At 52.2% G+C, this 26,892-nt stretch overlaps 4 non-coding genes across 4 annotated transcripts; all 4 read right to left on the reverse strand.

Moving 5' to 3' along the window:
* Positions 1–2,332: 2,332 nt before the first annotated feature.
* TRNAR-UCU lies at positions 2,333–2,405 on the reverse strand. The gene has a single exon. It is a non-coding gene; the product is annotated as a tRNA-Arg (tRNA).
* A 1,924-nt stretch (positions 2,406–4,329) lies between these two features.
* Positions 4,330–4,402, reverse strand: TRNAL-GAG. Its single transcript has one exon. It is a non-coding gene; the product is annotated as a tRNA-Leu (tRNA).
* A 1,525-nt stretch (positions 4,403–5,927) lies between these two features.
* On the reverse strand, positions 5,928–6,009 carry TRNAS-CGA. Its single transcript has one exon. It is a non-coding gene; the product is annotated as a tRNA-Ser (tRNA).
* A 12,602-nt stretch (positions 6,010–18,611) lies between these two features.
* Positions 18,612–18,685, reverse strand: TRNAT-AGU. The gene has a single exon. It is a non-coding gene; the product is annotated as a tRNA-Thr (tRNA).
* Positions 18,686–26,892: the final 8,207 nt, after the last annotated feature.

Raw genomic sequence — 26,892 nt, forward strand, 5'->3', positions numbered from 1 at the left:
GAAGCAGAAGATGAAAGTGGAAAGTAATCAGAACTCGGGTGGAAGTTGTTTGTGTCCCTTTTAAGACAGTCTCTGAGCTGCTGATGGCTTTGGATCCAAAAGCCAAGCCCGAAAGCCGGGGTGAATGCAAATGACCTAGCTGATGGGGGAAGGAGAGAACTGCCCATCAGTGGCTGCACAAAGGCGCTGCAAATAATAAATACATCTGGTCAGCAAACAAGCTACTGGAAGACTCAGATTGTGGCCCTCCAGGAAAGGGAGGTGAAAAAACAAGTCAAGCCTGAAAATAAGGGGGACAGGTTAACCCTAAGGAGTGTGTGTGTGTATGTACAGTGCTAAAGCTAAATCTAAAGCTGTCTCTCAGCTATTACCTGAGGATAAACTTAAAGCTTGGTGCAGCAGAGAAACTATTGCAAACTGGGTCTGTTGTACAAGAGGGGAAACTCAGGCACACCACCTCATGAATTTCATAAATGACCAGTGAGTGGGGTAATTCACTATCTAACTATAGAACAAAATAAGGACAGCCTGGAGGGAATTCTTCTGTTTTTCCTGCAATTAGCAAGGAAATTTGTAAAAGGAAGTGGTATTATTATTATTAAGCACTAATCTGTCCCCACTGGGGGTGTGTGTGGAAATTGTTTCTTTTGTTTTTCAGACACTCTACAAGCAAGCTGGTGCCAGCAAAAGACTAAACCATAATACCATGAATCTATGTTTTGTATTGTTTGTCTGTGGTGTTTGTCTTGTTGTTAGCATTGTTGTGTTTCAATGAACAGAAAACCTCATGACATGGATGGGGATGGCTTCAAAAGGCTACCCTGGGGGAAGATGTGTGTGGACATTCAAAATGCTCGACTAGGAGGCCAGCACCTGTGTAATAGCTACCGTGGTATCTGGAAGTGAATCGGCAGCTGAGGTGGGCCCCACAAGCCCTATGGGAATAATGAGAAGGGGATTTGCTCGCTGGGAATCAATGGAGGGGTGTGTAAAATGGTGTAAATCCAGAGAAGATGTTTGAATGTGCCCCTCCCTGATGGCCGTGGAGGAGCACACCCAGTGGCCCATGGCAAGGGGTGGACAGTTGGGTGTACTGTGTATGAGGTGTTTTGCTGGAAATGTACATATTACTGGGGGCACAATTACACCAGCCCCTAACCAAATTCCACACTACACGCTGCTCTCTGGGCTTTGGCACACAGATAGATCTGTGAATCTTACTGCTGTGAATAATCGAACCAGCGCATATGGCCTGATTCCACAGCATGTGGTTAAGTTGGTTTGGACAATAACCCATTTCTCTGTGGACATTCAATGGACTTATGATATGGACAAAAGCACGAAAACCTGCAGCGGCAGCGTATTGCAACTGCCAGCAACTGGACATGTTAAGGGCTTGACCCCGTCGAAGGAGGAGAGGAGGTGTTTCGGTGGTGGCCAGGATGTTGGACCATGCGGCTAGTGCTCAGGTCTCTCGGTGTTGCTGTGGATTGTTACAGCGGCTGGTGTATTGCTAAGTATACTTGTGTGACGTTGCCTATGGAAATAACCTAGAAGTAATGGAGTAAGCCCCTCCCCCCTGTACTAGACAACCTTGACCCAACCTTCCCAGGCCCACTATAGTGGGAAGTCTGGAACACTAATTGGAACAGGTGTGGCAGGCCTGTACGAGAGAAGGTGCAGGGCACTGCACTACGCACAGGGACAAATGGAATATCAACACCTTCCACCTTGAGGCCTGGCCCTATCAGGAAATGTGTCACCATATGTCCTATGCTTTGCTAAGGGGGAGAATGGGAACAGGGACACAGGCAAGGCTCTGTGGCGTCAGAGCTGGGATGGGGACACCGAGGAAGGAAACTGGAATCATTGCTTGCTGGAAATTCAACCCAATAAACATCTAATTGTTTGCACCTTCGGACTCTGGGTATTGCTGCTCTGTGTGTACGCAAGACAGACCCAGTAATTGGAGGGTGAAGGGATAAACCCTCTAACACTAACTTACATCTAACACCCATTTGAACCCCTTCTTTTCACACTGTTGCTCATTCTCAGGGGCTGCTTTGTCTCCAGACAGATCCATTCTCTTTCAGAACAGCCTTCCTCTTTCCCTCTGTTTCACTCACTGAGGTGTCAGAGTAAACACTCCCCTTCCTAGTGTCAGACAAACACTAGTATTAACTGTTTGCTACTGATGGGTTTAGAAAGCATTTGTCAAGATGCCCATTTCTGGGGGATTTTCCCCAAGATCCAGTATTTTGTGTTCAAACATCTCCCAGCTTCCTTGGTGAAAATAAGGCTAAGGTTTCCTTGCAATGTAGAGGGAGTTTTTCACCCCAGATGGGACTTGAACCCACAATCTCTGACTTAGAAAGCCATTGCCTTGTCCATTAGGCCACTGGGGCCCTGTGAAAAAAGGGAAATTCCATCTCCTAAATGCATATTTCTCATATTAACTTGGAAGCCAAATAACCTCTTTCTGCACCTTACAGAAATGTCTGCATCCCCTGGCAGCGAGGCTACTGGGCAGGTCACTTACAGAGCTGAGCACCACCTTCCTGCCAGCCATCTTTAGAGAAGAAGGCTCTTTTCCCTGACAGCCACACACACAGCGCTGCCTAGCATCCCGAGAGCCTCCCTCGTGTTCTCCCGCAGCAGCCGCCTGCCAGTGTGGGTGGGAAAAAGGGACCAGGAAGCAGTGCGGCCTCATTACGGGACAAGAGGCCCTCACCACGCCCAGGCCTGCCTCTTGCCTTCAGCCCAGGCAGCCAGAGGTGCCAGGGAGCTCTCTGGCAGGCCGCCGCCTCAGCCAGGAAATAAGGAAAAGGCAATGAATGAAGAAGTCAGGAAATAACAAGGAAATGAAGAGGTTTGTCGAATGGGTTTCTGCCCGATTTACCATCTTCTCAGCTACCGCTCAAAGTTAAAGACCTAAAGTCGACCTATCGGCATAAGTACAGATGGTTAGATGGGAATTAAAAGGAGCTGCTGTCACAAGTGTTAGGTGCCTGCAAGCAGCATGCAGAGCGTTTAAAACCACCGCAGTTAGAGGCTCAGATGAAACGTTTGCCCTAAATCAGAAGCGACAATAGGACGACCAGCAGAACGCCACTCTAGGTTCATGGCAGAGCAATGGAGGCTGTTAGAGGCAAAAAGTCATTCCTCAAAATTTGGAAATCAGATCCTAGTGAGGATAATAGGAAGGTGCACAAACTCTGGCCTGTTAAGTGTCAAAGTGTAACAAGTCAGGCCAAGAAAGAATCTGAGAAGCAACACGCTAAAGACACAAAAGCTAAGCATAAATCTGGTCAATGCGAGTCCTGGTCTGTCCCCGCAGAAAGGTGAACCCCCTCTGTGGCTGGAGTGAGCTCCTCTAAGCCGACCTCACTACAGACCTGCGCCAGGTAGTGCTCATTGTAAAAATGTTTCCTCTGAAGGTTGGGAAAACGGGACCAGCGGAGCTCAGGCCGGCTGACACAATTAAAATCCCCCCCAACACCAAACATCATGCAGTCCTGAGGAAGGGAGCCTTTGATCTTCCCTCTCATGCCTTAACTGGGGACCATACACACTAATATAGCAGTGACCAGTGCCACAGAGCACAAAGCCCACCAGTAATGCCCTCCCTGGTTGGAGCTCCAGCCCCTTCTGTACTCGCACCGCCAACGTGAAGAACAAGACTCCAGCCCCATCATTCTTCCCTGGACAGGAGGCCCTTCCTCCAATCACCCTCTGCCCATCAAGCTACCCTAGAGTTGTTAATGTGCATTTCCTGAACACCCATCATGGCCAAGTCCAGCTGCTCCAAGGCAATGAACATCAAGTGCCACCTCCTGGGCCCCCAAATCCCTTCCACATGGCCACTTTCACACATGCCCCTTCCCTGGTACTGTCCTCACTCAGCTGCACAGAGGAGCTTCCATCCCCAATCCCTGCCTGTCACTGCCCAGCACCCCCTGTGGCACCATTCCTGAGGGTCCCCCTGCCTCACTCTCTTCCTGCCATATTGGGAAAGGCAGCTCCCATCTCTCCTTGTTAAAGGTCAGGTGGGCCAACTAGGGGCAGAAGCCCATTCTATGTTTTCCTACTGCAGAGCCCAAGATCAGAGACTCACCTTCAGTGCCACCCAGAGGGGAGGCAAGTGGGGCAATTTGCCCCAGGCCCCAGGAGAATACAGTATTGCACCTTTTTTTTAATGGAAGGGGCCCCCAAAATTGCTTCGTTCCAGACCCCCTAAGTCCTCTAGGGCAGCACTGCTCACCTTGGGTGCAGACACAACTGTGTTCCCAGAGAACAAGCCACCACTGCACAAGGAGGGAAGAAAAGACCTGCCAAATCCTGGGATTGAACCAGAGACCTTTAGATCCTCAATCTAACACTCTCCCAACTGAGCTACTTCAACAGCTATGTAGGGACATTTTGGCCTGTTGCTTCTCTGCCTGGGAGGTTTTTGCAGCAGTTGCACACAAAAAGGACGTCATTGGGAGCGGCCCATGAAGACAAGACTCGCTTTTGCCTGCCTTGCTCAGCTTGACTTGCTGCCTCACCCTGTTCCTGCCCTAGTGCCCGGGTTGACCTGGTGGTGGAAGGGGACTGGGGGCCAGTGGGGCGGGGAGGAAGTTGAGCTGGACCCTGAGCTAGACTAGACCCTGGCAGTGAGAGTCTGGCCACCACTTGCCGCCCCGCCCTGTTGTCCTGGCTTCCCCCACTGGGTGTCATGTCGGGAGGGAAGTGGGGCTTCTGCCTCCCCTCCCCGATTTTCACACCGCAGAGGAGTGCGAACAGGAAAACGAACGGCTGCCCCACACCCCCACCGGAGGAACCCGGCGCCCTTAGCTGTGGGGAGTAAGAACTAAGAAGTGGCTGTTGGCTGACAGGGCCTGTCCCCGAGGAGCTGGAACAGCAGCTGCCGCCTCCCCCTCGGCTCCAGGCTGTGGGAAATGCTCATTGCCTGGCTGCATGGGCGGCTGCTGCTCCGTGCTCTGGAGAGCGTCTGTATTGCTCTGTCAACCCCCCGTCTTCACTGAGCCAGTCTGGTAAGGTCCCAAGTGCCCCCTCCGGCCTGGCAGCTGAGAGTCTGTGCAGACATCAGCCCCCCTGCCAGCCCCACAGGCAGCAGCGCCAGCCCCCCAGCACCACAGGGGCACTCAATGCACTTCCTGAGGGGAAATGGCTCCTTGGCGTCCAGCTGCTAGAGTGAGAGCCAGGAGAGAGCAGTGTCTGGCTCACCGTGGGGGAGAGAAGAGACCTGGTGAGTGCGGATCTCCCTCAGCCTCCCCCGCAAGGCTGGTCAGTTGTATTGTCACTGTGATAGTCGGTGCTTCCCTTCAGGGCCGGCCCTAGAGGGATCTGGGGTATGGGACAAATCCCCCCTTTCCTCCCCAGGCCCTGCCCCCCAGTCCACCCCTGCCCCCCAGCCCCCACCCCTCTCCCACCTCTTCCCGCCCTGCACCTTCCTGCCCCATTCCTTTCCCTCTCCCACTCTCCCTGCTCCTCCCCCTCCCCCCCAATGCCTCCTGCACCCCACTGAACAGCTGATCACTGGCAAGTGTGAGGAGCTTGTCAGCAAGGCCTGTAGTGGGTGGGGGGGAGCTGGCTGCCAGTGGGTGCTGAGCACCTTTTTTTCTCTCTGTTGGTTCTGCAGCCCCGTAGCTCCCATGGAGTCGCTGACTCAGCTCCTTTCACACCCTAGAGAGAGGAGCAGAACCAGGGCTATGGCTGATCTATGGGGCACTAGGTGAGTGGCAGAGGCTTCAGGTGCTGAGAGTTTGCCCAACCCCTCAACAACACAGTGTGAGGGGGTGTCCCAGGGATCTCGATGAAAGGAGCAGAACAGAATTTACTTGGGGTGGGGAGAGAATTGAGAGTGTCTCAGGGGGTTGTACAGAGGTGTTGCCCGGGTGAGAGACTGGCTAAAACGCAGGCCTCGCTGTGAGCAGGATTTGAACCTGCGCAGGGGAACCCTATTGGATTTCGACTCCAACACCTTAACCACTCGGCCATCACAGCTGTGAGCACAAAACTGCCCCAATGCCAGAGAAACTGGTAAAGAATCCCAATGTCCAGGCGTGAAGTCATCTGAACTACAGGATTCCCACCGCAAACCTGGCTCCCAAAGCACAGGGGGGATTTGGGGTTTGTTCTGTTTGCTTAGCCAGGTGCCACAGGAGTCTTTGCTGCTTTTACAAATCCAGACTAACACGGCCCCTCTGATACTCCTAGTGACACTCTCCAATGGATCCCCATCCTCCACCCACCTTGAGCTAGGTAGGAGCAGATCATCATTATCCCTACTTGAGAGAGGGAGAAGCTGAGGCTGAGAAAGGAGAATTGACTTGTCTTAGGTCACACAGTCAGCCAGTGGCAGAGTTGGGAATAGGACCCAAGAGCCCTGATTTTGAAACTAACCATCAGATCGTGAATTTCAAACACTGAATGACCTGAATAAAGTGCTCTCAGATGAGCTCCACACCAACAACAGTTCACAGTAATTATTCAGCAAGTATCTGAGGAGAACTGCAATGTTAGAGAGAATCATGAACTGCTCAGAGACCATTAATGCAGCAAAGCAGCAAAATTTGTCAACATATAACAGGTTCTGACTTATTTCCTTGGTCTTAAAAGAGAACAACAAGGACCTGAGTCTCCTCCCTGTCAATAACCCCCTGCTCAGCCAATCAGGGTAGAGACTGAGGACGGGAGGCTGAGGGTTCTCACCAGAGAGCCCAAAGGATGGCCCAGGTCACCGGTGGGGATCACTGCCCGAGCACTATTTCAGCCCCACATTTTTGGGTGGACCTCCCACAGTGGGAGCTGCAGAGCACTCCCCCGCAACGCGCGCACACACACACACACACAGACACACACACACACACCCCTCCTGGTGTTGGGAGGGGAACAGGAGAAAGGACAAAAGAAGCAAGAGACAAAGAGAAAGGAGGGAGGGATGGATGGATGGAGGAAAAGGTGAAACAGAAAGGACAAACCCTAATGACCCCAGTGATTCTAAGGGACAAAATCCCAGGTGCGGAATAAAATTCTGCCTCCTTAAGTTCGTGTTTTCCATGCCTAGAATTCAACTGTCACCAGATGGATCAGACTGAACAGGTTTCAAACCTCGAGGAGGCTTCAACCTTCTAAACAGGGATGGCTGTTTTCTAGTAAAATCAGGAAAAGGGAAGGAGAAAACTCGAAGAAGCTTCCTCCTGGCACTCACGTCCGTGAACCCGAATACTCTCTCAGTCCTCAAAGAGAGACCTGGAGAAGGAGACTTGCTGAAGCAAAGCCACAGGGGTCTTTGAGGTTTCCCTGGCCCCTCACCCCCGTCCTGCCTGGCTGATGTCAGCATCTCTCTGTGAGGTCACCACCTCCCCACCACCTTGGACCAATAGTCTGAGGTCCTGCAAAAGGCCTTTGTGATGGACAGCTTTGCTAGGTTTTTATGCATTTGGACAACAAAATGTTGAGTGTTTACATTGATATCAAGCACTCCTGTATAGAGGAGCCCCTGAACAGAATGGAGAATGGAAATGAAAATGTTTAACTTTAAAAAAAAAAAGAAAGAAGGTTATAAGAGAACACGGGGGTTTGAACTGAGGACTACGTGAAAACTGCAGTTAAGCACTCTAACACTGAGCAACATCCCCAATGACAACAGGAGTATGGAATCGTGATGTCCACGACTTTGAAGGACAAACCCTGATTCATCGAGCTCCTTTGCCATTCCCAGACCACAGGTGGTTTTCAAAATGGGGTTTGATTAAACTTCTTAAATGTGGTAAACACCACAGCTTGCACACCCACCGATATAGCTTCTCCCACTGACATAGCTGCCACCTCTTGGGAAGTGGATTAACTGCACCCCCAGGAAAACTCTCTCCCATCAGCCTAGAGCAGTGGTTCTCAAGCTGTGGGGCAAGACCCCAAAGTGGGTCATAACCCTGTTTTAATGGGGTCGCAAGGGCTGGCATTAGACTTGTTGGTGCCTGGGGCTGAAACCAAAATCTGAGCCCCACCACCCAGGGCTGAATCCCTCAAGCTCTGGTTTTGCCCTCCCCCAACTGGGGCAGGGCTCAGGCTTTGTCTCCTCTGCCTCTGCTCAGTGTAGAGGGGCTTGGTGTGTCTTTCTAGGATCATGTAGTAAGTTTTTTGGCAAAAAGGGGTTGTAGTGAAAGGAAGTTTGAGGAACCCTGGCATAGAGCCTCTGAGTATGTCTAGACTTGGCTCCCTGTGGCAGATCAGACCCTGGAAGTACAGCCATGGAGACACCACACACCAGCCTGGCCTAGCAGGCAAGAATCAAATCTCCACAGACAAGTGGCTGTTGTTTTCTAACCCATCTCCCTAAGCCCTCAGCCACAACCACTTAACAAAGGGGCTTTTCTACACTGTGGTTCTGGTCTCACTGAAGGGTCATTTCCAATTGTTTGCTCAGACCAGCATTAGGGGAAATGGTGCCCTGGGCAAAGCTTGTACTTTGGCACTTCCCCATTGCCCCTGGACGATCCCCACTCCCCCTTTACCGCTAGCTCCTGCACTCCCAACCCTTGCACCTCCTTCACCCCTAACTCCTGCCCCCTCCTGTGCCCCCTTTGCCCTTAACTCCCTGGGCCACCAGCCATTGCCCCTCTCCTGCAGCCCCTTCACATGGTTCCAGTGCTGGGGGTCCCACACTTGTTCTCCCTTTCCCTGGGCTTTGGCATCACTAGCCCCTGCTTAGTGAGTAGGGTTCAGTGGTCCCCAAAATGTGGGGCATGACTCTTAGGGGGACACAGAGGAACATTCATGGAGTCAATGAAATCAATTGAGCTTCTTCAGTCTCTCGCTGGAGACATTTTCCTTGTTTTTAAAGGCAAAAATCCTGATCTTTCCAACGGGAGCTGCTGCTTCAATGTTTAGTTTGGGGAGGGATCTGGCTGCACTCAGAGATCTGCCCGCGGGTTACAATCTGCGATCCGAAGGGCCGAACGCAAACAGCGTTTAGATGGGACCATTAGTGCTGCCCCCGTGTGGCCAAAGACTAGAACTGACCAGCAGAGTTTACAGCTGGAGCCTGGGACGCTCCTGAACAAACTGGGCCCGAAGCCTCTCGCGTGGGATCCTCGCTGTGCAGCAGGAGGCGGAGGGAAGCTGATTGTCAGGGCTCAGGGCAGCTCCCTGCCAGGCTGAGCTGGTGTCTGCGCTAAGCTCGGCATCAATCAGGTGATTCTGGGCAGTTCGGGGTCCCCGGGCTCCCACAGGAGGGTGAAGCAGGTCACCCCTGGAGCAGGTTAAAGCTGCAGGTTGATGGTGGGGTTGCTGCCCCTGTGAACAGCTGCTGTAGCACCGCCTGGGCAGGACAGGGAGAGCCAGTTATACCCCCCCCCAGCCTGTATCGGGGGATGGGAGCACTCACACCCTGGGGACCCCCCACCAGAGATCTACTGGGGGGGAGAGTGGCACCCACACACCCAGGATGTTGTAGGGGGGGACAAGGGCATCCACACTCCGGGATCCTCTGCAGAGGGACGGACACCCACACATCCAGGATTCTGTATGGGGGGCAGAGATACCTGGACACCTGGGCGGGGAAAGGGGGCACCGAAACATCCGGGATCTTACCTGGGAGGACAGCGGCGCCTGCAGCTCGACATGAGATGGGGGCTGGGGGAGCAGGAGCATTTCCCAGTCCCAGGCTGTCCCCGTCTGGCCAAGGCACAGAGCTCACAAGCAGAGTTTAAAGCTCCAGGTGCCAAGCAATAAAAGCAGCCGGGCTCTGTGGCTGGTGCCTGTGATCCCAGCTCCTGGGGAGGCTGAGGCTGGCGGATTACTTGAGCTCAGGAGTTCTGGGCTGCAGGGGGCTGTGCCGATCGGGTGTCTGCACTAAGTTCAGCATCAATATGGTGATCCCGGGGAAACTTGGGGTCTCCAGGTTGCCTAAGAAGGTGAACTGCCCAGGTCGGAAACGGAGCAGGTCAAAACTCCTGTGCTGATCAGTAGTGGGATTGCACCTGTGAATAGCCCCTGTAGTGTAGCCTGGGCAAGACAGTGAGACACAGTCTCTTTTTAGACACCCCTACCCCGCAGAGCCTGGAGTGGGGGATGGGAGCACCCACACGCTGGGGAATCTGACTTGCGGGTTAGAGACGCACCCAAGCAACACGGATCTTGAAAAGAGGAACAGCGACACCCACACACCACAGAGCCTGGATGGGGGCAGGGGAACCACACACGCGAGCTAGTTCATGGGGTGGGGGACACACCCATATGCTCCGTTGCACCATTCTTAATGAGAAGAACAGGGGCATCCGCACAACGGATCTTTAACGAGCTGGGGGACACCCACACACTCCACTATTAACCAGGAGGGACAGGGGCACCAGACACCCCCAGTAGCATGGAGAACCCCCACATCCACCGGATCCCTCATGGGGGGTAAGACAGAGGGGATTATAATGGGGCCCAGCGCACCCACGCACCAGGGATTGTTAAGGGTTGAAGGGACAGGGACACCCATACACACTGAGATCACGTCCTTGGAGGAACGCAAAACCTCCACAGAAGGACCTGGTCTGTTCCATGATGGCAGCCCAGCCTGGGTGAGTCAAAGTCTCTTTTTATACAGCCACGCCCCAGAGATCCTGACTAGGGCGAGAGAGACACCCACCCACCACCTCGGCACAAACACCAACGCTCCCTCCCTGGAGTGTGTCTGGGCTGAGAGTTAGCCCCTGAAACAAGCACCAAGCTTCAGAAGACAACGCAGGGATAGATCACTTGACGATTGCCTGCTCTGGCCATTGCCTCTGAAGCGCCTGGCATCGGTTACTGTCAGAAGACGTGATAGTGGCCTAGATGGACCATCGGTCTCACCCAGGAGGGCCGTTCTTATCTTCACCACTTTCCTCTAACCCAAGCAAAGCCAGGAGCAGGCCCAGCTCAGCAACTCTAGCAGACTCCCTGGCCCCTGGCCCAGCATACAGCAAAACGACCCTGCCTCCGCCAGGATAGACAGCCACCGACTCCCTCTTCCAGACCAACGCAGCCCTTCCCCGCTTTGGCTGTCTCCAAGCTGTCTGCGTGCTCTGCTCTGCTCTGCTCCACGGCTGCCATGCTGCCTGAGAGCAGGAGGCTGCGAGGTCTCACGGTCTCAGCTGAGCTGGTATCGCGTGCCACCCCGCCCATCTCCTCATTCCCTTCATGGACCCCTGGGATGTGAGTAATTCTGTATTTGAGTGGCTCTCCCTCCCGGCCAATGAGCTTGGCGTAGACTAGCAGGGAGGGAGGAGGAAAGGGATTGTGCTCCAGTGAGAGCTCAGAAAGAAAGGGGCAGGTCCCCCACTAGAGCCCAGCCCAGCAGAGCTCAGCAGAGCAGAGCAGGCTGGAGAATGTGTGTATGGGTCTGACTACTTCTCCCATGCTCTTCCATTTGAGCTAACTTCCCCCAGCTGTCGCCAGCCTCCCAGTCAGCGCAAGGGGGAGAAGGGCCGGGGTGGAAGAGCTTTGTGCTCCGCAAGGGCTGGCCTTTTGGGAGGCCAAGCGGGGAGAGGGATGGAGGCCACTGGAGGAGCTGAGCCGGCTGACTGTCCATGGCTTCTAAAAGAAGGGCAAGAGATGGTCCTGCAGCTGCCTTGCCGCTGGAGAATGCAGGCATTGATCCGTCTGCCTCTCGCATGCGAAGCGAGCGCTCTACCACTTGAGCTAATTCCCCGCAGCTGGCCTGACTCTCAGGCACCGGGCAAAAAAAGGCAAGGGCTCTGTGGCCTTAAGCAGAACACAGCCTGAAATGGGGGCGGGGCGCTACCCAGAGCTGGGGAAGGGGGTCCGAGTCCCAGCCACGCTCCTCGGCACAAACACCAACGCTCCCTCCCTGGAGTGTGTCTGGGCTGAGAGTTAGCCCCTGAAACAAGCACCAAGCTTCAGAAGACAACGCAGGGATAGATCACTTGACGATTGCCTGCTCTGGCCATTGCCTCTGAAGCACCTGGCATCGGTTACTGTCAGAAGACGTGATAGTGGCCTAGATGGACCATCGGTCTCACCCAGGAGGGCCGTTCTTATCTTCACCACTTTCCTCTAACCCAAGCAAAGCCAGAAGCAGGCCCAGCTCAGCAACTCTAGCAGACTCCCTGGCCTCTGGCCCAGCATACAGCAAAACGACCCTGCCTCCGCCAGGATAGACAGCCACCGACTCCCTCTTCCAGACCAACGCAGCCCTTCCCCGCTTTGGCTGTCTCCAAGCTGTCCATGCTAAACTCTCGGTGTGGGCGTTTGGCTTCCGCCAGTCAGAGTGCCGTGCCTGCGTCTTCCCAGGGCCGACTCCCTTTTTGACATTTCCTTTTTCTCTGGCACAGGGAGTGACCTATGTCTGGATTCTCCCTGTCTCCCATCAGGTGTTGGGATGGTGAGTGAGAACGAGGAGGAGAATCCCCAGCAGGAAGATGCTGAGCAATTACAACCCACTGCCCCGCTCCTGAACTCCCTTCACCCCTAACCACTGTGCCGTGTCCTGCACCCACGTGGGGACTCTGACCTGTGTGCATGGAGCAGCTGGCATTGCTGCCTGCTCCTCCCTGGAATGCTGCTTCTCCGGGCACCCCGAGGGGCTGCGAGGGCAGGGTGATAAGCGACATCATCCGAGCTCCCTGCATCCAGGTCACTTTCCTCAGCCGGGCTGCATCAGGGGAGGGCAGAGAGCAGCAGCTTCTGACGCTCCCCTCACAGCACAGCCCAGGTGGGGACAGTGACCAGGACGCATGGAGCATGTAGTGTTGCTCCTCGCTCCCCCCAGCCCTCTATGGGGCCACGGAGGAGCACTGGGGCAGGGAGAGCAGTGAGCACCTTTGCACTGGCACATGGTGCCCTTTAACCCCTGGAGCCCTGGGCGGCTGCCGGGGGGCCCCACCCCTAAGGCCGGCCAGGCTCCCCAGCACGAACAGCAGAGACACAGGGAGACTGGCCACCCACTGAGCAGTGGTAGCCTGGGCGGCTCATAATGGAGGCTCGGGGGGCTCAGCCTCCCCAAACCTTGCGTCGCCAAGGGGGCAGTGGGGCCCATGACTAGGGGCCCTGGCCAAATTGGGCCCCCCTGGAAAAGTCTCCCCCATGTTGGCCCCAGGGCTGGAGGAGCTCCCACTCCCTGCTACGGCCCGGGGGCTGCAGCAGGGGCACAGAGCATCTCTGGTCTCGGGGCCGCAGCGGGGCAGAGGCAAAGGAGTGATAGGGCGGGGCCAGTGGGGGAAGGGGTGGAACAGAGGTGACAGTGGATGGGGCTGTGTGTGGAAGGGGGCAGAGCCACAGACAGTAATGGGGGGTCATGGTTCCAGTTCTGGAGCCCCTGCACTTGTTCTCCCTTTCCCCGGGCTTTGGCATCACTAGCCCCTGCTTAGCGAGTAGGGTTCAGTGGTCCCCAAAATGTGGGGCATGACTCCTAGGGGGACACAGATGAAGTTTCATGGGGGCACCTCAGGGCCCGAGCCAGCCCCCATGGAGGGCAGGGAGATAACACCACTCAGCCCCACCTCTTCCCCAGCTCTTCCCCAACCCCACCCTCAGCCTGGGCCCCTGACACCCATCCTGGCCTTGACCCCCTTACCCCTGTTTGCACCCCCCTCCCCAGCAAGCAACAGCCCCACTCCCAGCCCCTGTTTTTGACAATGGCTTCCGAGGGGCCACAACCATGGATGTCCTCAATCACATCTATGCAGTCCAATAAAAGCTATTCCTCACCCACCCACCCCTCCATCAGGATGGACTAGGTATGTTCTGCTGCCCTTCACTCATGCAGGAAGGATAATAACATTTCATTCCACTCAATCCTAAAGTGATTTGTAACCCACCACCAGCCGAAACTGCTCATTTTGTGGAAGCGGCCCCATCATGCTGCATACCTAGGCAGAGTAGGTGTGTCTGTGCAAACACAGTTTGTTCCTAAAGTCTTTCCCCCAGCTCATTCAGCCCCTGCTTATGCTTAGTATTTAAAAACTCCATATTGGTCCTATCACTGCCGACCTTAGATCTCTCCTCCTGTCCCTTTTTTTTTGCTAGTTTAGGTGAGGTGGCTGAGTGGTTAAGGTGAAGGACTGCTATTCTATTGTGCTCTGCATGCATGGGTTCAAACCCCTTTCTCATAGGATGTGTTTAGTCTTCAGACCTTCTTTATTTATAGACAACCATCTACCCCTTTGGTACAATGACAGATCAAACTAAAACCTTCTCAGAAACTCAGACCCTCCTTGCTTTAAATAAAATGTCTAAATCCCAGATTTTTAAAGAAATTCTCTAGTCCCATATTTCTTAGTTTTTATCTCAAAAGGTAACATCCTCATCATCTCCCCCAAACACCCCAGGACCTCCCCAAATTATTAAAATATCCTCAACCCGAGCAAGGCTACAACAGTGAACCAGAGCTAGTGTCTAGGCCAAGCTGTTCTGAAGGAGGCAACTCAAACATTTTCTCCCTGTTTCCCTTGGCAAAGTCTGACTGAGAAAACAAAATTCCCCAAACTGAAAATTTTCTGCTGAGAACCCAATACTAGTCTGTTTGGAGACTGGTTTGAAAGTATTATTGTTATTATTCGCTTCTGATTTCTGAATCAGTTCAGTACAGTCTTTGTCCTCCCGATATGTTTCCAGATGTTGAGTTGTGGGGGAGAGAGGCCAAGTCATGATGTCTCTACCCTTCTTTCATAGATTCTTCCGACTTGCTAGGAAGCTCCTTTGCTACGATGTGAGTCAAGCAATGTCAATTTTGCTGTGCTATCTCGGAGAAGTATGCATTGTACACAGTTCCTGGGATAGTCCTTGGGAGTGTGGATACCTTCAATGGGCCAGCAGCAAGTCTGGCTCCTCCCTTGTCACACCTGAAAGGCTGGTGGGGGGCATTTTGAAACCTCATATTTCAGTAATGCACACAGAGCAAAACTTCATAACTTCCCAACCAATACAAGCACACACAATCCAACAAGATATTAACGTTCAACAGATCAAGACTTTTGAAATGATACCTCACCAGGCAGACTTTGTACAAACCGTGTCATCATTATATGAGAGTGGTGAATATGGGGCTTCCAGGTGCTGCTTTGAGCACAGCGTGCCACACCTGGGCTTACACTGCAATGGAGACGTACCTTAGAGTCCATCTCTCCTGGGAAAAAGATGGCAGCAGGGCTGGCCTGGGTCATCTGACTTGGGCTCATGGAGCTAAAGCTGAGGGGCTAAAAACTGTGATGCAGATATTTGTGTTCACACTGAAGCCTGGGTTCAGAAACCCTCACTCCTCATGGGGCCTCAGAGGTTGGGTTCAAGCCCATATGTCTGCACTGTAATTTTATAGTCTTGCAGCCCAAGCCCCATTACCCTGAGTCAGCTGACCCGGGCTTTGCAACAGGTGCCCTGGGTGTGTTAATCACAGTGTAGACAACATTAGGCTACGTCTCCAGTGCAATGAAACACCCTCGGTTGGCCCGTGTCGGATTAGTCAGGGCCATGTGGCTTGGCCTGGAGTAAAGTTGCAGTGTCCGTGTCTGGGCTCAGGCTCAGTCCCCTGCTCTAGGAGCCCAGAAGGTTTGGAGGGAGTTTAGCGAGTGGAAATGGTAAAACCGCAGGGAAGTATTACCATGGACTTGATGGCATTTCTCCTTTGTTCTGTCTGCTCTGAGGCAGGGACAAAAACACATCCTGCTGCATTCGTTATTTCATAGGGTGGTTTAGGATTTTCATTCTCAGACACTGGGCACAAAGCAGGACTCAACCCTCGGCATAAACTAAATGAGCTGCCCACAGATTCTGGCAGCTGCAAAGAGCCATTTGGTGGGAGAGCTCAGACCTGCCCCTGTCCCAGAGGGAGGGGGTCATCTGTGTGGGGACTGGACCACTGACCTATCAGCCCCTAACTCCCAAACGTTCAGTAATTCTATTATCAGTGCCTGTGAGTGTAATTTAAACCATAAGAAAAAACACACTGGGCCAGACCAAAGGTCCATCTCACTCTGAATCTTGTTTTCTGACAGTAGCCAATGCCAGGTGCCCCAAAAGCATCTCAACAAGGTACCACTGGGAGTTGAACCCAGGATCTCCTGGTTTATTAAACAAGGGCTTTAGCCAGCTAAGAAAAGCAAAAGTGAATCTTGCCTTAATGGGCCGCTGACAAAAGCATCCCAGACAGAAAAGCAACAGGCTAAAAAGAAACCAAGCAGCTGTTGAAGTAGTTGAGCTGGGCGAGACTAAAGGTCTGTGGTTCAATCCCAAGCTTTCGGGGGGGGGCTCTTCTTTCCCCCTTTGTGCAAGGGTGGGCTGTTCCTTAGACTGCCACAAATCCCTCATTTCAGGCTATGCAGCAGGAAAAGGCAGCATGGGCTTCTTCACCGAGTTGGCCCACCTGACCTTTCATTCTTCTCTTGCTCTTTGTCAGCAAGCGGAAGAAAAAGAAGCTCCCCTTCAAGCAAGGTTCAGAAGGGGGATGTAAGGATGACTTCCTGAGCACCGGCTCCAGTCCTCTGCTCTGCCAGCTGACCTATTGAAGGGCTACCACCACTCGCTCTGTTTCCCCATTGGTGTGTGTCAGGGCAAGCATCAAACAAGTAAATAGAGTTTCTGTAGTGTCATGGTTATCACATTTGCTTAACATGCAAAAGATCTCTGGTGCAGAAACATGCTGGCTTCCTTTTCTCAGATCCCCTTGCTGTTCAGGAAGGCGCTGCTCCTTCTGCTATTGGCCTGTCCCTGGGATAACTCCAACTCTCACATGACAGATGGTGCTGACGTCAGTGGAGAAAGCACCTTGGCATCAGTCTGGAGAACCTAGAGGAGTGCGGTGTGTCACCTTTTGGAGGCTTGTGGCTTGGCCTCCTCTGCCCGTGGAGTTGGCCTATAGATTGATGGCTTTAGAGGCAGGGGTTGGGCTGGCTGTTAGCAACTGGGATCCAGGAAGCCCCCACCTGCCCTTCTGAGGACTGAACCCATGGAGATGCAGTTGGCTTCTGGGAGATAGACCCCGGTGCCTGCCTGTTGGCATCCCAGGGATGGCTACTTGCAGGCCAGGAGAAGCGGAGTCCTGGGGGGAAGGAAAAGAAGCAATGGGGAGGCGGAGTGGGCTCCTTTCTGGCCGAGATGGTGGGCTGTGGGGGGTCTGGAGTTGCCTGTAAGCCATAAGTGGACTTGGTGCAGTGAAAACCGCTGCTCCTTTCTGGCCGACCTGGGGGCACCACTGACAACTTGGGGGTGGGGGCGGGGGGCGGGGGGCTGGCTGTGAGCAAATGGGATCCAGGATGCCCCAGCCTGCCTCACCAGGGTCCGAGTCTTCTTCTTCTCTCCTGCCATGGGGAGCCCAGCCTTAAGCCTGCCCAGCACGTGCTGCAGCTCAAGAATTAAGCCTTCCTGTGTGGCCTGTGCTGGAGATGACCCTGGACCCCTGTGGGGTACTGCTGGGGGAAATCACAACTGCAAATAATTCTGGCCACAAGATCAACCCCTTGGGTCGAATGGGGAAAGCTGGAGGACTGGTGACTTAGTCTGTGGAGCCAGCAGGTCAAGCTGTTTTCCCGCATGTGGGGGAGGCAGCCGCTGTGGTTCGCCCTTCCTGCGGTATAATTAAGGGGTGCCAGGCTGCAGAGCTGGGGGGAATTGGCGGGAGGCTCTTTATCTATCGTTAGTTTTGTGAGTGGCTGGGAGAAGCATTCATGTAACTCAGTTAGATGTGTCCCTACCTGTGGATGTCTGTGTAAGTGCAATATGTGCCAGAGATTCACAGCCTGTCACAGCATCACAGTGTGAGAGGGAATCCAGGTGGTGGGACACAGGGGTCCCACTGTTGAGGTTGTATCCTGTAGATCCCATCACAGACTTTCAACAGCCACAGCAGATGTTCACTGAGACACAGAGCAAGATACCAAATAGTGATCTCCAGGGCCTGCAGACACCAAAGAATGAGAAATTCTGTACACAGAGAGGACCCTGCTAGTAGAAAATGCTTTTGAAAAAGCCCCTTCTGTCACCAGATGTGGTCCTTCAGTGCTCTGTGTTGTGGCCTCAAGAGCCATGAATGCCAGTTGAGTTATGTTGACCTTTTCCTTGTCCACGTTTCTTAGGTGCCTCCTTCCGACACTTGTCAGAAAAAAACGACCGGTTTCTTTTGGAAGCATTTGCACTGCAAGGCAGAGGCAGTCTTCTCTGCTTCCTCGAAAGATTGACCAAAAGATGGGAAGAGCAGACACATTTGTTAAGGCACCACTGGGTGCTGCATCCCTAACCTACACTTTACCTGGCAGGTGCCTTGGCCAGCTTAGCCACAGTGTTGCTCTCTGGGACTTTTCTCCCAGCTGCTCCATTTCTCATCATTGACAATCAAAAGGAAGGTGACATGGCCTCTGTGTGTGGACATCCCCAGCGAATCACAAGGACGTGTGGCACAGGCTCTCGTGTTGCAGCAATTGCAGTTGAAGCAACCACCATGCCAATGCCAGTCACAGCAGCCTTTTCATCAGCTCCAGGCTTGTGATTTGATTCTTTCCAATGCTTCTCTCCAAAGAAGCCTTTTCCTTAGCAAGATATTATTTGGATACCAAGGGAGGTCTTTTCTGTTTCCTAGAAAGACACAGGAAAATGTGAGTAGAGGAGACAAAAGCCATACAACAAGGCACCACTGGGAGTTGAACCCAGGATCTCCTGTTTACTAGACAGGTGCTTTAGCCAGCTAAGCCATGGTGCCTGCCTTGGAAAAGGGTTTACAACTGTTCCATTTGATGGTCTAGGACAACGCCTGCACATTCTAAAGTACAGACATTTCCCATTTCCCTCAAGACTTGCAGACCTTGAGGTGCCTGGCTCTCTGTGCACAGAAAGCCACAGCTGAGTTGACAGAGGGCTTCTAACATGTGCTTCTCCCACCAGCCACTGTGATCATATAGTGGTTAGTGATCTGTGTTTCAGTCGCAGCAACCTCGGCTCAGTTCTGAGTCATGGTAACCTTTCCTTCAGCTCTAGACTTCTCATTTGCCGCTTTCCAAGTGTGGTGGGGTGGCTGCCCCAAACAAGCAGGAGAAAGATTAAGGCAGCATTGCAGAGGCTGTGCAGAACCCAGCCAGTCAGGAAAGGGCTTATTGGGAGAGCCAATCAGGAGAAGGCTTGCTGGAGCAGCCCGTATATAAAGGGCTGCTCAGCACAGTAAGAGTTAGTCACTCCTTGGAGTTTGAGGAGGGAGGATTGGCTGCCCTGAAGGACGGAGAAGGGAGGGCACCATGATCAGAGTAGTGCTGGGTGGGTAAGGGGAGCATGAGTGACCTCCTGGCCGACTACTGTCAGACTGAGGCCCTGATACAAAGGCGGGGGAAGGTGCTAGGTCTGTGGGGAAGTGGTCCAGGGAAACAGATGGCGGGGGTTAGAGGTGCACCCTTTTTGCCTCAGTCGCCACTGACACAGGTGGATACACCCTGGACTGCAGCTGGCCACTGATGCAAGTGTCTGGGTAGAGGACAGCTGCCCCCTGTAAGGGGGGAGAGACCTGAGTGGGGCACAGCCAGAGGGCTGTGTCCATAAGAGGACACTGAAGTCCTGAGAGTGACATGGGTCCTAATGATAGAACAGATGGCAGCCAGACACCACTGGATGAAGGCGCACTGGTGGACCAGAGCTAATTGCCAGGATGGCCAACAGGAGGCACTGCAGTGGTGAGACATGCCCCATGGCACCAAGACTCAGCCACAAGGAAGGCTCTCTCTGTCTTGAACCACTACTTAGAAGGATTCTGCTGACAGGTCTTTTCTTTTTATGAAAAGAGATACAAAAAAGGAGCCAACAGAGACATTAGGTTCAGCAAGGAAGAACTGTCAGGCCAAGCCAGGATTTCCTGGTTACTAGGAAGGCTCTTCAGCCAGCTCTTCCCAAAGACCACTATCCAGAGGCCTTTTAACAGTCACTGCAGATGTTCACCACAAAAGAGACAAAGGGTACGTCTACACTACGGGACTATTCCGAATTTGCATAAACCGGTTTTGTAAAACAGATTTTATAAAATCGAGTGCGCGCGGCCACACTAAGCACATTAATTCGGTGGTGTGCGTCCGCGGTCCGAGGCTAGCGTCGATTTCTGGAGCGTTGCACTGTGGGTAGCTATTCCCTAGCTATCCCATAGTTCCCACAGCCTCCCCCGCCCCTTGCAATTTCTGGGTTGAAATCCCAGTGCCTGATGGGGCAAAAATCATTGTCGCGGGTGGTTCTGGGTAAATGTCGTCAGTCACTCCTTCCTCCGGGAAAGCAACGGCAGACAAGCATTTTGTGGCTTTTTTCCCTGGATTGCCCTGGCAGATGCCATAGCATGGCAATCATGGAGCCTGTTTTGCCTTTTGTGACTGTCACCATATGTGTGCTAGATGCCGCTGACAGAGGCGATTCAGCAGCGCTACACAGCAGCATGCTTTTGCTTTTGCATGACAGCAGAGATGGTTACCAACCATACTGTACCATCTACCAATCCATAAATTGGTAAAAAGATGATCATGGTTACCAGTCCTTTTGCACTGCGCCATCTGTTGCTGTCATAAGTGCCCCTGGTTGCTCTTAGCCAGGGGTGCAAAAGCCAAAATTGGGAATGACTCCCTGAGTCAATCCCTCCTTTATGGTATCAAAAAACAGAATCAGTCCTGCCTAGAATATGGGCAAGTGTACTAGAGAACCACTGTATTATAGAACCAGAGAGCACAGCTGCTCTGTGTCAGATCCTGCAGGAATGATGAGCTGTATTCTATTCACAGGGGGTGCTCCTGCAACAACCCCACCTGTTGATTCCGTTCTTCTCACAGCCTTCCTGGGCTACCATAGCAGTGTCCCCCCACTTGTGTGATGAAGTAATAAAGAATGCAGGAAATAAGACACAGTGACTTGTTAGTGAGAAATGAGTGGAAGGCAGCCTCCAGCTGCTATGATAGTCCAGACAGGACAGTAAGAAGTGTGGAGGAGAGGAGCCCAACATCCCTCTGCTAGTCCAGGGGCAATTGAATCTTTTCTTTACACATGAAGGGTGGGGGCTGATGGAGCTCAGCCCCCTGTTGCTATGATGAAGACGGTTATCAACCATACTGCACCATCTACCATGAAAAATTAGGTGCACTTGACATTGGGGGACCTGACAGATGCTAATCGGCATGGTTACCAGTCCTTTTGCACTGCACCACGTGCCAAAAAGCTCATGATGATGAGGACGGGTACCAGTCATTTTGCACCATCAACCACCCATGGCAGAGGGGAGCAAGGATGTTGGGGTTGAGTGCTGCAGCATCGCGTCTATCTGCAGCATTCAGTAAAGATAGTGTGACATGTTAAATAGTCACGAGAGGATTTTTTCCCTTTTACTTCTGGGGTGGGTGGGGGGGTGTACATTGCCGAGCTATGCCCTGAACCACCATGGACACTGTTTGTTTGACCCTAGAGGCACTTGGAGCTCAGCCAAGAATGCAAATGCTTTTCGGAGACTGCAGGAACTGTGGGATAGCTTGAGTCCTCCAGTCCATGAGCGTCCATTTGATTCTTTGGCTTTCCGTTACGCTTGTCACGCTGCAGTGCGCTGAGTCCCTGCTATGGCATCTGTCTGGAGAATTTTTTAAAATGATTCTGAATTTCGTCTTCTATAACGGAGCGCTGATAGAACGGATTTGCCTGCCCTTACTGCGATCACATCCGCATGGTCCATGCTGGAGCTCTTTTTTTATTTTGATTTCGGACTGCATCGCCACCCGTGCTGATCGGAGCTCCACGCTGGGCAAACAGGAAATATTCAAAAGTTCGCGGGGCTTTTCCTGTCTACCTGACCACTGCATCCAAATTCAGATTGCGGTCCAGAGCGGTCAGTGGTGCACTGTGGGATAGCTCCCGGAGGCCAATACCGTCGATTTGCGGCCACACTAACCCTAATCCGATATGGCAATTCCGATACTAGCGCTACTCCTCGCGTGAGGGAGGAGTACAGAAACCGGTTTAAAGAGCCCTTTATATCGATATAAAGGGCCTCTTGGTGTGGATGGGTGCAGCTTTAAATCGGTTTTATGCTCCTAAAACCGGTTTAAACGCGTAGTGTAGACCAGGCCAAAGAGATGCCAAAATAGAGTTCTCCACTGCCTGCAGCCATCAAGCTACCAGGAGTTCTGTGCACAGAGAGGCCCCTGGTGGTGGAAAAAGGCTTTGGTAGAGACTCTTCTGACACCAGCCGTGGTCATATAGCGTTTAGCGCTCTGTGTTGTGGCTTCAGCATCCACAGATGCAAGTTCAGTTGGGGATGTTTTCTTGTCTCCACATTCGTCTAGTGGCTCCTTTCAACACTTGTCATCAAAAAGACCTGTTTCTTTTGCAAGCAATGTACAGCTAGGCAGAGGCAGTCTTCTTCATTTCCTCGAAAGATCACCAAGCTGTGGGGAGAGGAGACACATTCAGCCAGGCACCACTGGGTGCTGCATGCTGAATCTCCTCTTTATTCAGCAGGTGTCTGTGAAGGACATAAATCTACACCGTGTCGAGGTCAAGAATAGGAGTTTATTACACACAGCGCTGGTGGAGTGTCACCTGGCTTATTAGGCTCAGAGACACTGTCAGTCAATTGATTACAGCAGAATATATAGGTTTTCCATGGGTGGGGGAAAGTGACAGGGTAGGCAGTTCAACACCCCAGGATAAGTTCTGCACCAAGACAAGATAGCACAGCAGCCAATGGTTAACAGGTTACATAATGTCTCCGCCCATGGTCTCAAGTTAACATTTAATTAATACTTTGATACAATGTTAGTAGTATAAAATATCTATGCTGAATTCAGATTTGAGGTCCACAGAAATGGAGAAACTCTTTTGATTGTCTAACAGGTACATTCCTAGGGGTTAAAGCAAAGAACCAGTGAAAGTTTATGGCAATAAAGATTGTTTTCTGTGGGTATGTCTACACTACAAGAGTAGTTCGATTCAACTTAATTCGAATTTGTGGAATCTACCTTACGAAGTCGAATTTGTGTATCCACACTAAGGACACTAATTCGACTTTGTGAGTCCACACTAACGGGGCCAGCGTCGACTTTGGAAGCGATGCACTGTGGGAAGCTATCCCACAGTTCCCGCAGTCCCCGCTGCCCATTGGAATGCTGGGTAGAGCCCCCAATGCCTGCTGGGGGAAAAAATGTGTTGAGGGTGGTTTTGGGTAACTGTCATCATTGAACCGTCAGTCACGGCATCCCTCCCTGAAAGCGCCGGCGGGAAATCTGTTCGTGCACTTTTGTGGTCAGTGACAGTGCGGACGCCACAGCACTGCGAGCATGGAGCCCGCTGCAGTTATGGCCGTTTTCACCTCCTCGCACCTTATCGTCCACCTCTTCCACAGTCAGCTGCTGAGAAATCGGGCTCCTTTTCAATGGTGCTGCAAGCACTGGTGGACCATAGGGGACGTTTTACCAACATCAACGTTCGGGTGGCCGGGCAAAGTTCATGATGTGCGTGTTTTCAGGAACTGTGGTCTGTTTAGATGCCTGCAGTGTCTTACACAGAACACACACACACACACACACACACACACACACACTGCTCCTGGTGTTGGGAGGGGAACAGGAGAAAGGACAAAAGAAGCAAGAGAAGAAGAGAAAGGAAGGAGGGAGGGAGGGATAGAGGAAAAGGTGAAACAAAAAGGACAAACCCTAATATCCCCAGTGATTCTATGGGACAAAATCCCAAGTGTGGAATAAAATTCTGCCTCCTTAAGCTCATGTTTTCCATGCCTAGAATTCAACTGTCACCAGATGGATCAGACTGAACAGGTTTCAAACCTCAAGGAGGCTCTGACCTTGTAAACAGGGACGTCTGTTTTCTAGTAAAATCAGGCAAAGGGAAGGAGAAAACTCTAAAGAGGTTCCTGCTGGCGCTCACGTACGTGAACCCGAATACTCTCTCAGTCCTCAAAGAGAGACCTGGAGAAGGAGACTTGCTGAAGCAAAGCCACAGGGGTCTCTGAGTTTTCCCTGGCCCCTCGCCCCTGTCCTGCCTGGCTGATGTCAGCATCTCTCTGTGAGGTCACCACCTCCCCAGCACCTTTGAACAATAGTCTGAGGTCCTGCAAAAGGCCTTTGTGATGTCACTGCCACACCCCTCCCTTGCTGTGCTAATGTCCTGCCCCTGCAGGTTTGAGCTACTCCCTGTGGATCACCCCACTCAAGGAGCGTTCGTTCTAGGAAGCAAGCAGGCTAGACAGGAAAACATCAGATGCTGCTCCCAATGCTACACTCAGTTTTTCAGAAATTAGTCAACTTTATGGACAGAAGAGACCATTAGAGCATCTAATCTGACCCCCTGCATATCACAGGCCTCCTGTATGACACAATAGCTACTTTTGGAGCAAACACATTCCAGAAAGGCATCTAGTCTTCATTAAATGACATCAGGAGATGGAGAATCCACCACTTTCCTTGGTAGCTTGTTCCACTGGTGAATCATCCTCGCTGTTGAATATTTGTGTCTTATTTGTAATATGAATTTGTCTCTTTTCACCTTCCAGCCACTGGGTCTTGCTATGCCTTTCTCTGCTAGATTAAAGGGCCCTTTAATACACAACCTTTTCTCTCCATTAAGGCCCTTCAACACTTCAATGAAGTCACCTTTCAATCTTCTTTTGATAAGCTAAACAGGTTGAGCTCCTTCAATAGCTCACTAGAAGGCATTTTTCTCCAGCCCTCAGAACATTTGGTGGCTCTTTGGTCATCAGGGTCCTGAACTGCAGCTGGATGTGGTTCTTGTTCTTCTGCACAGCACAGCTCCTGGAGAAGAGGGATCTGCAAATGTACATTCATATGATCCCTTTGTTTAATTGATGAAAACATAAACTAGACACTTAGAGGATTGGAACTGATTTCAGCTGATGGACAACTTCGCTAGGTTTTTATGCATTTGGACAATGAAATGTTGAGTGTTTACATTCATATCAAGCACCCCCGTATAGTGGAGCTTCTGAACATAATGGAGAATGGAAATGAAAATGTTTTCCTTTTTTAAAAAAAAAAGAAAAAAGGTTATAAGAGAACACAGGGGTTTGAACCAAAGAGCAATTGATGGACAGGCAAGCACTCGACCACTGAGCTATACCCCCATGACAATAAAAGAATGGACTCATGATCTCCAGGACTTTGACGGACAGACCCTGCTTCATCGAGGTCCTTTGCCATTCCCACACCACAAGTGGTTTTAAAAATGGGGTTTGATTAAACTTCTTAAATGTGGTAAACACCACAGCTTGCACACCCACTGATATAGCTTCTCCCACTGACATAGCTGCCACCTCTTGGGGAAGAGGATTAACTACACCCACAGGAAAACTCTCTCCCATCAGCATAGAGCAGTGGTTCTCAAACTGTGAGTCAGGACCCCAAAGTGGGTCATAACCCTATTTTAATGGGGTCGCCAGGGCTGGCATTAGACTTGTTTGGGCCTGGGGCTGAAGCCAAAAGTCTGAGCCCCACCACCCAGGGCTGAATCCCTCAAGCTCTGGTTTTGCCCTCCCCTAACTGGGGCAGGGCTCAGGCTTTGTCTCCCCTGCCTCTGCGCAGTGGGGAGGAGCTTGGTCCCTCTTTCCAGGGCCATGTAGTAAGTTCTTTTTGGCAGAAGGGGGTTTGCAGTGAAAGGAAGTTTGAGAAACCCTGGCATAGAGCCTCTGAATATGTCTAGACTTGGCTCCCTGTGGCACCGTGGGTGATCAGACACTGAAAGTACAGCCATGGAGACACCACGCACCAACCTTGCCTAGCAAGCAAGACTCAAACCTCCACAAAAAGGCACTTATTGCTTTTTAACCCATCACCCTAAGCACTCAGCCACCACCACTTAACAAAGGGGCTTTTCTACACTGTGGTTCTGGTCTCACTGAAGGGCCATTTCCAGTTGTTTGCTCAGACCAGCATTAGGGAAAATGGTGCCCTGGGCAAAGCTTGTACTTTGGCACTTCCCCATTGCCCCTGGACGATCCCCACTCCCCCTTTACCGCTAGTTCCTGCACTCCCAACCCTTGCACCTCCTTCACCCCTAACTCCTGCCCCCTCCTGTGCCCCCTTTGCCCTTAACTCCCTGAGCCACCAGCCATTGCCCCTCTCCTGCAGCCCCTGCACATGGCTCCAGTGCTGGGGGCCCCGCACATGTTCTCCTTTTCCCTGGGCTTTGGCATCACTAGCTCCTGATTAGTGAGTAGGGTTCAGTGGTTCCCAAAATGTAGGGCATGACTCCTAGGGGGACACAGAGGAACATTCATGGGGGCACCTCAGGGCCTGAGCCAGCCCCCATGGAGGGAGCAGCGCTCAGCCCCACTCTGCCCCAGCTCTTCCCCAACCCCACCCTACCCTCAGCCTGGGCCTCTGGCTCCCAGCTCGGCCTCGACCCCCTTACCCCTGTCTGCACCCCTCTCCCCAGCAAGCAATGGCCCCACTCCCAGCCCCGGTTCTTGACTGCGGCTTCCGAGGGGCCACAGCCATGGCTAAGAGGGCACAGAGTGAAATGTTTGGGGACCCCTGGTTTAGGGTGATGTTCTCAATCACTTCTATGAAGTCCAATAAAAGCAATTCCTCACCCACCCACCCCTCCATCAGGACAGACTAGGTATGTTCTGCTGCCCTTCACTCATGCAGGAAGGATAATAACATTTCATTCCACTCAATCCTAAAGTGATTTGTAACCCACCACCAGCCAAAACTGGTCATTTTGGGAAAGCGGCCCCATCATGCTGCATACCTAGGCAGAGTAGGTGTGTCTACGCAAACACGGTCTGTTCCTGAAGTCTTTCCCCCAGCTACTCACTAGATGTGAGGGGGGAGATCATTCAGCCCCTGCTTCTGCTTAGTATTTAAAAACTCCTTAGTGTCCCTAGCTCTGCTGGCCTTAGATTTTTCCTCCTGTCTTTTTCTTAACAAGTCA

The sequence above is a fragment of the Mauremys reevesii genome, linkage group 17 (genome assembly GCF_016161935.1).
Source record: "Mauremys reevesii isolate NIE-2019 linkage group 17, ASM1616193v1, whole genome shotgun sequence".
Classification (NCBI taxonomy): domain Eukaryota; kingdom Metazoa; phylum Chordata; order Testudines; family Geoemydidae; genus Mauremys; species Mauremys reevesii.